Raw genomic sequence first — 12668 nt, 5'->3', positions numbered from 1 at the left:
CGGGCTCAGTGGCTCAGCCTGTAATTCCGTGCCTTTGGGAGGCTGAGGTGAGTGGATTGCCTGAGCCCGCGGGTTCGAGACCCGCCTGGGCAGCGAGACCTCATCTCTACAATAAATCAAAAAATCAGCCGGGTGTGGTAGCGCATGACTGTAATTCCGGCTACTTGAAAGGCTGAGGCTGAAGGATCGCCGGAGCCCAGCAGGTCGAGGCTGCGGTGGCCGGGAACAGCCACTGCACTCCAGTCTGGACGACAGAGTGAGACTCCAACTGAAAAAAAAAAAGAAATGTCCTCCTAGAGAGAGGGTGTTTGAAGTGAGGTTTGAGAAATATCTGAGGGCATGCAGGCAAGCAGAGACAGGACATTCCAGATAGAGGGTAAGGGCCAAGGGCATAGACAGGAAGACTGACTCACTATGGCCACAGTGTGTGCGTGTTGGTTGGAGGGGGTAGGAAGGAAGAGATCAGTCTAGACTACAGAGGAAGTCTGCGAGGAGACAACTAACATAAAAGCCTTGCATGCATGGTAAGGGGTTTGAACTTTATCCTGTGGGCAGTGAGGAAGGATTCAAGAGAATGTCTTTCAAACAGCTCCAAGGTCATTCAGGTACCTTTACATCCCTCAGCCATCAACTCCAGGGTGCTCAGGGGACTGATTACCTTTCCCAGAACTCCCTATTCCTGCCCCACCACTGGTGCTAGAGGCAGAGCCTGCTAATTTAAACTATCATTAAGCTCTGTTGCTGGCCCTGAAGTCACTTAATGAATAGGAGTGCGATAACCTGTTCTCCACAAAAGGAGGAATTAAAAACTCATTTATATCAGTGACAGGGTAGAAAGAAAACAGCAATCTTACTCCAGCCAGATAATGGAGATACCAACCCCTGCTTTATGGAGTCTTAATTAGATCTCCTCGGTCCTCTTGTTTTTATTTCATGTTTGCCTTTTTTAAAAAATAAAGGAAGGACAGACATAATCTCACACAACTGGAGTGCATATTTTATGGACAGCACGTGGGTGATGAGACTCTGCTTTAACAGCTCACAGAGGGTGAGGAGTGAGGGGAGGCGGGATTTGTTCTGCTGAAGGCAAGAGAATAAGTACTTCTCCTAATGAACTCTCATTTTGAAAACATCACAAGCCACCTGCGGACAAAGCTGTATGGACCTGAACCAAGGTAGCCTCCCAGGCGAGGTGGGCTGGAGCAGTGCAAAGGCAGGGAGAAACTGGAACGGCAGGAAACCGTCATGAGAAGGAATGTCACGTGTGTCCACTTTTTCTTCTCAGAGTGAAAATGGGAATGACTCAGAAAATCTAGGAGTGAGTGACCAAGAAGGAAGTAGGGTAGGAGAGGACAGCTATCAGGATTAGGAGACTTGGGTACAGGTCTTAGCCTGCTATTAACTGGTTGTGTGGTGTAAGGCATGTTAGCTTATCTCTTTGAGTTTCTATTTATTCCCAGTAAAACACAACACGAGTAGATCCAGTGATCTGCAGAGCCCCACCCAATTTGAGAGTGTGAAGAAAGAGGGACACACCAGAGTCGACCTGGAGGCAGGAAGGGGCCCTGACCCGGGGGACAGAGCCATGTGGAGCTCCAATGGCTTCAGGTGACAACAAAAAGTCAAAAGAGATTTCACCCTAAATATAAGCCATCCTGTACCAGAGTTCTCTAAACTCCTCCCAGGAGAAATCCAACTCTAAGTTTGGTCTCATGCCAGGGATACGAGAAATAGCAGTTTCGACTGAGCTTGAAGAATAAGGTTGGCTAATCTCCTCCTCATCAGTCCCCCCAGAGATGCGTACTTGCATCTTTCCTTGTGAGCAGTTCCACTCTCTTTGCTCATGGCTCTCGGTTGCTTTCCTTGTCCCTCTTCTCCCTCTCTACATGTGGTTACAGCAAAGTCAGTCAGAGCTAGAGTCCAGCCCAGGCAGCAAGAATGGCCAGCAGGTGGGTCTGCATTACCAAACTGGAGTCCCACACACAGAGGTCAGGCTCTGTGGGACTCAGCAAGTAGAAAACAAGGTCAGGAACGGAAAGATCAAAATCAGGTTGTCAAGTCAGAGACATCAGCTTCCAGAGGAATAGCAAATGCAGCCAGTGGCCAAATCCATTACACTGCATAATTAATTATAGGAACACAACCACAGCCACACATCTACATAGCATCTGTGGCCACTTTTGCACTGAACAGCAGAACTGAGTAGTTGCAACAGGGACCACAAGGCCACAAAGCCCTCAATTCACTATCTGACTCTTTACAGAAAAGTTCACTGACCCATGACTCTGAGTGTGGATTCAACATGAGGAGCTGATCTGGTTTCTATGGAGGTCTTGACCCTCTTGGTCTCTTTCCTTAACCTTCTGGGTGTAGCTTCCTTCAGGAGGATGCACTTGCAAGTCCCAGGCAAAGCAACAGCTCTGCTTCCTTTCCCCACCCAGGGGAATAGAAAGAAGGACCCTGCCCCCTCGGGCTACACTTGGAGACCAGGAAGAGGATGCGGAGGGAGAAAGCAGCCATCCCTCTGCAGGAGAGGGCTGCAGCAGGGCTCCTACTCCTCTGTGGATGGACTGAAGCCCCACTGACCTGGAAGAACTGATCCCTTTCCTGTTCTCCATCACTCCCGTTGTGCCTGCTGTTTCTCAGGCCTGACCAGAAGGGCTCTTCTGCGCCCATGAAGGCCTCATTTGGAAACCACCACATGCTCGGCCATAATCCTGAGCACTCCCTAAGACAGGGCTTCTGTCAATCTCTCATCTGGTTTATCAACACAGAGACTTAAATTGTCAAAGAACCACACTGACCCGTCTACTTGTGCAATCACTGAGCACCTGCTCCATGCCAGGTGCTGTGTCTAGCACTAGAGAATGAAGTGTCAGCAAAGCTATGCTCTGCCCCCAGGCCTGCTGCCTGCAGCTCACCGTCTTGCAACCCCTCAGTGTCCTATTGATTCTTAACAAGTGGGAGTGCCTGAAGTCCACAATTCCAGGATCACACAATTTATTTATGATTGTGTTCTATAACTTTCCAATTCCCAAGAGATGTAAGAGCAGAGACAGACTAGAACTGCTAAGAAAGAAATTAAATGTATGCATTTATATTTTTTCACATATATATTTATTTAAAAGGAAGTGACGCCGAGTCTGTTGCATTTGTTCGGTGACAAATGTGGAGGAGGGGCAACCTCGGGTTTTAGGTATCATCCAAGAGGATTTTTGGAGAGAAGCCGTGATGAAAGGGTCAGAGGTCACTGATGCACCCATAGTGTGAATATTCCCATTGATGGAGGAGACCTTCCACTCACCAAGGAGGTTCCCTGATAGGCAGAATGAGGGACCTGGCCTCAAAGGAATAAGTTTTTGGGCAGGTGAGAGCAGAGGGGAAAGGAGAGAGGTGGCCCTGTGGTGGGAGGTGGAAATGTAGTCAGGAAGGGAAGGCTGTGTCCAGTCTGAGCTACGTTTGTTGACAGTTTGTTTTGCAGAAATAAGAACCTGATGACAGCTTCCCAGTACGCCCTAGGAAGGTGTGAGAGGTGAGGAGATCTGGACGCCCAGAGAGTCATCCAGGGAGGTGACAATGAGCCTGGCAAAGCTGTGAAGCACTCAGGGAGCTCCACCTCCTGACAAGGCCTGATTGTTCCTTGTGGGATTTGTCTCTCATAAGAAGACACTGAACCAAAGTAGTTGCTTCTGCTTACAAATCTCTATGAGAATCCTCCAAGTTCTCTTTCCCTTCTTTTCTTCCAGGAGCTTGGACCAAACACAAGCTAGAAGAATCTCTTTGATGAAGTGCTTCTCTGAGCAGATCAACCAGTTGTATCTTTAGATATGTGCCTACAGCACCAAAACAAAATATTTGAACCAAGTGTGATGTGATCATTTATTCCAGGAGAAGGTCATTGTGAAGAGATCTCAATAAATTCAAAAATGGATTGACATCATTCCTCACTCAGTAGAGATAGTCTGACTGATTCGGATTTTTCAAGTCAGTCTGAGCTTTGAGAATGTCAGCTCAATGGGTCAACCAGCCAAATCCCAGAAAGGGTCAGCTCAACGGACTGGCAAGGCTAGCCCCAGGAGTGTTGGCTCTAATAGGCTGGCAAGCCAAGCCCTGAGAGTGTTGCAGTCCCCAGAAGTGTCTCCGCTTTGGAGTCTTGCCTTCTGCTGACAGCTTTCCTGGTTCAACTGGATCTGACAGCTGGCAAGCCAGCCTCCTGGGTGTGCATTTCTTCAGTTCTGATGATCTTCTGCAGCTCTTCAGGTCGGAGTTCTTATCTTATACCCAGGAGGAATGAGGAACGTGGACAGAAGGAAAGTGACAAAGCAGGATTTCTTGAGAGGACACAAACCACAGTGGGAGGGGACCCAAAGCAATTGTTGATTTGGAGCTGAAACCTGGGGCTTACATTGACCTAAGACCAAGCTGATTGGCTAGCACTAGCTGTTAGCTGATTGGTTGGCACCAGCTATACAGATTGGTCAGTAATAAGAACTAATGGGCAGAAACTAAGGGTCTAATGGTGAGCTGATTTGTCAGCATTTGGCAGTGAGCTGATTGGTTGTTTTTCTATCCCGACAGTGAGTACTTAAGCTCTAGCTTGAGAAGCTTGCAGGGAGCTTGTTTACCAATGGAGTGTATCAATGCATTTGCCATCACAGAGAAAGGGTTCCTTCCAGGGAGATCCCTGAAGGGCAAGATGGCAGATTAAGTCATTTCCTGGAGGTAAGTCCTAGGTGGAGAGCCTAGTTAGATATACAGTATATGCACAGAGAAGGTGCCATCCAGAGAATGGCCTTCCCCTGGACTTGTGTTGTCTACTCCTCATCCTCACCTACTATACAAGATCATCGCTCCCTTCTCTCTCTGCACCCAACTACCACTTCAAACCCCCACAGCAGTGCTAACCCATAAACCACAAATTCAACAACTGCCAGAGCCAAAAGAGCTTTTTGTTTTTAGCTGGGATCTTATTTTTTTGCCCAGGCTGGGGTGCAGTGGCACAATCACGGCTCACCACAGCCCCAACCTCCTGGGCTCAGGTGATCCTTCCACCTCAGCGTACCGAGTAGTTAGGACTATAGGCGCATGCTATCATGCCCAGCTAATTTTTTTATGCTTGTAGAGATGGGATCTTACTATGTTGCCTAGGCAGGTGTCAAACTCCTGGGCTCAAGAGACCATCTCGCCTCGGCCTCCCAAAGTGCCAGAAATACAGGCATGAATCACCGTGCCTGGCCTTGAAAGAGCCTCGAAGATCATGAGCCCAGGGGGCTTCCTGCTGTGTTAGGCAGAACCTAGGGATGGAGATGGAGATACCCCAAGAGCTGCTAGGTGTGCACATCTGGGGGAGCTCTCTAGGCTACCTCAATACCTACCCTCTTCACTAAAAGCAGTTTTACTTTTCATTTGATCTATAATAGCTATAACTTTGTCTTCTGCATAAAAGATCCTTGTTTAAGAAAAAATGATTCTGCCAATAAAACAAGATGGAAAAACCTCTAGGACTAGGGGGAAAAAGTGACTTGTCCAAGGTCGTAAGATAAGTTCATGTCAGATCAGGAAATAAACTTAGGTATTTCAGCTCCCAGCCCCCCACGCCCCCAGCCTTCTCCACCACCCACCCTCTAGTATTTACAAAAAGTGGTTTCCAAACCCATTTGCACTTCAGGACTCCAGTCAGAGCTCATCTTTTTGAAGTTACTAAGAAAACACCCAGAGGCATAGACAGATGGTAACAATTGTCGTTTAAATGTTTAAGTGGAGCTGACTGGTACAAATGAATCCTCCCTGTCCAACTACATGATGGCTGCTCAAGACCCCAAGTTCTCCATTGTGCGCTTGTCCTGAAGCCCAGGAGAAGGAGTCAGTGATCTGGACAGGGCCTGCCTAGAACGAAGAAGGCACAGACAGTTACTATAGGAATCAAGGCCCTGAAGGTCACTCCTGCAGAAGTCAAGGCCCTGAAGGTCACTCCCATCCACCACTGGCCATCACCTTCTGGTACAGGGCTGACCCAAGGAAAGAGGAGAATTGTGCAGGCATTTGGAGAAGGTGAGGAGTTAACCAGGAAGATATCTGGGAGAAGAGCATCCCAGGTGGAAGGACCGTACCCTTGACCGCAGTCCCATGGGTAGTCTATCAGAGCTGTGCAGGCCACAGCCAGGGCCCATGATCAGGAGTGGTTCCCATTCTACAGGAGTCAAGTCCCTGAAGGTCACTCCCATCCACCCCTGGGAGCGGAAGGGGTGGGAAAATAAAAATGCAAGTGCGATCTGAAACCTGGCCTCCAGTGGCTGTGACATGATGACTCCACTAAGCTGACTTGGTGCAGGACTTGGGCATGACTAGGAACATAGCAAGTGAGGACTGAGACATCCATCAACAAATAACAAATGCTGTGAATAGATAAGCCATGCCCAACATTATGATGTAGGCTGTAGAATGACCTTTATTTTACAGATGAAGAAACCAAGGCCTAAGAACGATTGAACAGCATAGGCAGGGTCCCATAGACCGATTCAAACTCAGGTGATTTGCAAAGAAACCAACTAAGAACTGCCACCATGCAATCATCTGTTGAATAGAGGGGACCTTTCTGGTGATAGAGATGGAGAAAAGTTGGAAGCTGCTGGATCAGAATTTAGAATCAGGGAACTGAGACAGGTACCAGGTTGGAAACTGTCCCATCCTACAAAATCCCTTCCAATAAACATGCAACTCTCCCATAAATAATTAATGTTCACCAAGCACTCTCTTAGAATCCAACAACCCAGGGATAAGCACATCTACCAGGGCCTATACACTCACAGGGAAAAGCTCAGAATGAACTTTGCAGAATGGACCCCTAGCCCCCACATCACTCACAAAGGGAGTCAGGCACCACATGTCATCATTTGCTCCCTGCCTCCCAATGCTCTCTGAATCCTTCTGCACTCAGACCCCCTGTTCTCAGTTTCTGTTCATAGACTCCTGTGACCCACTAAACCTGAGGCTCTGGCCCACTTCCCTGGGCTGCCTCGACCAGCACCTGAGGGCAAATATGCAGTCTGGCCCAGCATACACAGCCTTGCACCAGGTAAGAAGTGATCGGGAACACTGCCCACCAGCAGGACCCCAAACCCCCTCCACATGGGGCAGGATGATGAAGAAAGGCTGTCAGATAGCCAGGAGCTGTTCACCCCACAGGGTGGACTAAGCTGTTAGCATTGCCGACTGGCTTATAATCATTCATTCCTTCAACAAATATTTATTGATGACTGTTGTGAGCCAACCACTTCAATCTAGTGAGGGAGGAAAGGAAATAATACACATATAGATGCACATATACATGAGTTAATAGTGATAAAAAGACAAGTTAATGCAGGGTAAGGAGGGTAGGGGGTCAAGGTGGTCGGGGCTGAGCCAAGGAGAGAGGAGAATTGAGCAGGCATTTGGAGAAGGTGAGGAGTTAACCAGGAAGACATCTGGGAGAAGAGCATCCCAGGTGGAAGGAACAAAGTCTCACAGCCTGCGTGAAGAAGCTTGTGCGAGGGCCAGTGTGGCCACATGAGGTTAGGGGAAGGGAGGCCATGGGAGGTGGTAACAGAGGGCTGGGTTTTTAATGCAGGATCCTGCAGCCATTGCCCAGACTCTGTCCTTTTACCCTGGGGCCATGGGAAGGTTTTGATCAGCGAAGTGACACAACATAAAAGCCATTGTCCTGTAGGGGCCACGGTGAATGGTGATGGTAGTTTGGGCCAGGCGGGAGGCTGTGGAGATGATGAGAAGTTGGTTAGCATCTGAATATATTTTGAAGGTAAACTTGTAAGGATTCCCTAATAGATTGATAGATTAGACAAAGGGCATCATTGATGATAACTCTCAAATATTGGACTGTGAAACTGAATAATTCAGACTAAAAGCTGTTGGAACTTTAGCTCATTTTGAGCCCTGATAAAATATGGTTATGTGGCCTGAGTCATACAGCATACAGCTGTAGCTTTGGTTTTTTTCTGGAAATAATTACAAAAGGCCTTGTGGCATAAGAGAAGAGACCCCCTCAGATCATCACCCCTCCTGGTGGAATGTTAAAAGCAATCTTCCTTGGAATGTAGCAATCAAATCACTGTAACATATGTGCTGACCTTGTATGGAAACGTTGAAATCTCTGTTTTTGCCTATGTAAGGGAAACCTTAGCTTCTCCCTTCAGAATGCTGACCCATTCTTCCAGAGTATGTGTTTTCCGGGTGGTCACCCTCAAGCTTTGAGCTCCAATAAACTCTATATCTAATCATATTTTCTGAATCTCATTATTTAAGGTTGACAGCCTGAGCAACCGTAAGGATGGAGTTGCTGTAAAGAGAGACGAAAGGACCAACTGAGACTCAAGTTTGAGTGGGAAGAGGGTTGTGCAGCTTTGTTTCTGTTGAGTTGACCATGTCTACCAGCTGCCCATGGAAAGTGTGAGAGGGCAGCTGGGGATGTGAGTGTCAAGTCTAGCAGAGGGGCCCGGGGCCTGAAGACAAAGGTTGGGAGATCTTGGCTCATAGAAGATGATTCAAGCCAATTTACTAGATCATTCAACAACTTGTGAGCAGATTGGAGAAGAGGAGAGGTCTGCAAACTGCTCCCCAGGGAGGAGCCAGCAAAGGACAGCTTGAACAGAGAAGGACTAAGGTAAGAGAGGATCCCAGAGTGTGCGGTCCTGGCAGACAGCTGGAAAGGAAGACACCTCCACCAGGAGGAGGGAGCGATCAGCTGTGTTGAGTGCTGTTGCCGGGTTCCATATGTCAATAACTGACCATCATATTTTAAAATGCAGAAGTCACAGGTGACCTTAACGAGAGTAGTTTCCGTGGAGCTGCAGAAGTGAGTCAGGCTGATCAGAGAGAGCGCCAGTGAGTATGGGAGAAAATGAGATTGTTGCAAAAGAAGCAAAGATTTGAAAGAAAAGCTGATAGAAGTGGGGTCAAGAGGTGTCTTGTTTTGTGGACTTTTTTATTGAAAGAAATAACAGCATGTTCGTTTGCCGATTGGAATAATCCGGGAAAGCAGAGAATGAGTAATTCGTGAGGGAGACAAAGAGAAGAAACTCTGGAGCCCTGGATGGGGGTCCATGCCAGCTCCTCCAAGGGGATGGGTTGGAGGTGAGAGCGGTAGTCAGCAGCATCTCCCCAAGTTTCTTTCCAGTTGTTTCAATGGCTGCAGTGAAGTAAGATGGGAGAGAGGGGTGATGATGGGGGCTGTTCTTAAATGCGTAGGAAAGTGCCACATCCAAGCCAACAGAGCATAATGCCAGGAGGCGATGAGGTCACTGAAGTGAGGAGGTTGCGCTTCTTAGCTGGGCCAGTCCTCGTACATGTGTTTTCTCCAGCCACACTCACTGCCTCAGTAGTAGCAACTGAGGCTGGATTTCCCCAGGTCCCTGGGCCTACAGGGGTCAAACTTTCACTCACTACTCCTAGACACTTTAGGGACCAAAGCACCTGATGCTGCACACAGAACCAGCCTCGCCTCTGAAGTCACCATCACTCCTTCTCCCGGGCTGAGCCTTTCAAAACAACGGGCTTGGAGTCCAAGGAGCTACTTTTGAATCCTTCGGCAGAGAGAGCACTTTGAGGAAAGGCACCATTGTCTTAGTACTAGTCCAGGGAAATTGCCCCTAGAGAGGGCTATAAGAAGCAATCTTTGGCTCCGTGATTTCCACGTCACCTGGAGGTAGCTGGAACATGTCTGACCAGGAGTCCACATCCCGGACATGGCTGCTTCACCTTCCTTAGCACAGAGTGACTGGTGTCCTTGGCTTTCAGGCAAGATTCCCCTCCCAGCTGCCTCCTCCCCTATTTGTGTAACTCATGGCCAAAAGTCATTTAGGTGATATCTGCCTCTTGTCTGAGAGGACTTCTGTGGCCTTCTGAGTTACATAACTCAAAATTCCAAGGTTTCTGCCCATGCGCAATAGGTTGAGGTCAGGTGACCAGGGGCTGGGACCAAAACAATGGCTGGAGCGGAGGCAGCAGAAGTATGGGGGCTCTGTCATATCCCTTGGTTGACTATTATATGCAAGAGTACCACCTCTGCAAGAGAGTTCAGATTGAGATCACAAAAAATAACATAAGTTAACTTAAGACTTAAAAAAATAAAACACTGGGTATAAGAAAAGTGTTCATCAAAATTGTTTTAATGATAGTCATAAGAGCTTTTTGATGAGTCTTGTTTGTCTTTCTCTTCTCCCTTTCTTTCTTTTTCTTTTTTTTTTTCTTTTTGAATCAGGATCTTGCTGTGTGACCCAGGCTGGAGTGCAGTGGTATGATCACAGCTCACCACAGCCTTGACCTCCTGGGCTCAGGTGATTCTTCCATCTCAGCCTCCCTAACAACTGGGACTATAGGTGTGCATCACCAGGCCCACTAATTTTTTAAATTCCTGATAGAGTCGAAGTCTTACTATGTTGCCCAGCCTGGTCTCCAACTCCTGGGTTTAAGCAACACTCCTGCCTCGGCCCAAAGTGTTGGGATTACAGGCATGAGCTCCTGTGCCAGGCCATCTTTTGTTTTCTAACTTCTTTTAGGCTGAAAGTAAAAGATCAGAAGGAAGGACTCCCAGCATTTCCTCAGTTCTGTATTTCCTCTCGAAGGTGATACTCTGCTTTTGTGTGGGAAGCTTTTTTTTTTTTGAGTTGGAGTCTCACTCTGTCACCCAGGCTGAAGTGCAGGGGCACACTCGTGGCCACCCAGCGTCACCTGCTGGGCTCTGGTGATCCTTCCTCCTCTGCCTTCCAAGTAGCCGGAACTATAGGCACACACCACCACGCCCGGCTAATTTTTTATTTATTGTAGAAACGAGGTCTGGCCAAGTTGCCCAGATTGGTCTCGAACCCCTGAGCTCAGGCAATCCTCTCTCCTCGGCCTCCCAAAGTGCTGGGAGTACAGACTTGAGCCACCGCACCCGGCTGGGAAGCATTTCTAAGGACATGTATCAACAATTAGAACAGAAAGCGCCAGATCGACTACAACGTCAGGATGTGGACAAAAAAGCGTGGTAGGGTCTGGATGAAAGTGGGCGCATGTAAGGTGTGAGCCAGGAGCTGGGGCCACACTAATGCCAAATTTGTGCAGACCTGCTCTTGAACGTCACCTCACCAGCACAATGGAACAGCAGGAAGGCCATCCCTGACCTTCTGAACTACGGAAATAAGGCAATACCGAAATATCCCCTGCGTCGCCATGAAGGCCGCGATGGCAAGGAAGGCTCTCTCTCCAGTTCTTTCTCCTCTCCAGGGTTTGCACGTTATTTTGACTGATCCATTATAACGATCCATCGAAGGGTTAAAGCCTTATATGTTTTAGCTTCTTTTTCTGAATAGAAAAGGCGATAAACATCACCAAGAATGTATCCCGAGCACACATTCCCTCTAGTGCATCAGCAAAAGCAATCAATATAAATGACATTTGTCAAGGAAACTAATTCTGTGAAACCGGGGATCGTGGGCAAGTCAGGAGCCCCTTTTCCAGGCCAAACCTGCCACCACGTGGCACACACTGGTATTGCAGCCGCCTGCTCAAAACACCTGCATCCACCGGGAGATTTTACTAAGACAAAGGGATTGTTTCAGCCGAAACCCAGAGATCAAAACATAGTAAATTCTCCGCCAAACACTATTAGTAAGACACTATTCCCAACCCACTTTGAATCAACTTGGACAATGAAGGGGATATGCGGAATTAGTAGTTTTACTCTGATTTACAAAGCACGACGGAGCTCAGATCCCCCCTGCCCTAAATTATTCCCCTTGAATAAAGCACCACAGTCCACTCGATGCTTTTGTTTTAACCAAAAGGTGAAGGGGAAGCAACAGGATGGCCAGGATTGTTATCACTTCTTGTGATGTGTTATTTTCCTTCTTGACCCAGAAACAAAGGAAGCAACGTCTGCAGAGATCCGAGTGAGAAGGCCGCGGGGTAGCACCGGTCGGGGGAGACTGCCATCACCCATTTCATCAGCCCGGGATCACCGAGACAGTCCAGAGCCTGTCCCTGAGCGGGTGCAGGAGGGGTCAGCACAGTGGCTGTGCAGGACAAAGCCCACAGGTCCCAAGTGACCAGGCCGAGGAGAAGGTGTTCTGCTGGGAACACCTGCAGTCCAGGCAGGAAACCCCTGCGAGGGTGGATGCGAGGGCTTCCTTCCGCGCATCACCCCACCTACCTGATTTGCCTACTCTCTTCTGGGGTGGGCGACACTCTCGCTACAACGCAAGGAATATGCCTAGTGAGTGAGGCTGAGTGAAAGGTGACACGGTCCCTCAAACAGCCTATGCCTGCTGAGAATCAAACTAATCGCTCATATCTTTGTTTCCCTAGATTGTGGGACTCTTAGAAGCAAGGACTGTTTCTTTCATCGCTGCATCCCTGGAGCCTAATGCAGAACCTGACACATGGATGGAAGGAAAAAAGAGAGAGGGAGGAGGGAGGATGGGAGAACCAGGCAGAGAGAGACTAACCAGGGTTCTGTCGCCAGGACATTTGTAATGGATGTAGCAGGTTGCAGGGGATGGATTTTCAAAAAGCCTTGTCTTCAAATCCATGCAAGCCTTCCACCACTATTGCTTTCCTCACCAGTCAGCAAGGCAAGGCCTAGGACACCTCCTGTCCCCTGACACGCACCTTGGCTGCACTTTTATTCTTTTAAT

The sequence above is a fragment of the Carlito syrichta genome, unplaced genomic scaffold (assembly GCF_000164805.1).
Source record: "Carlito syrichta isolate Samal-C Ts95f unplaced genomic scaffold, Tarsius_syrichta-2.0.1 Scaffold135596, whole genome shotgun sequence".
In the NCBI taxonomy this organism is placed as follows: domain Eukaryota; kingdom Metazoa; phylum Chordata; class Mammalia; order Primates; family Tarsiidae; genus Carlito; species Carlito syrichta.
This window is presented reverse-complemented; position numbering follows the sequence as displayed.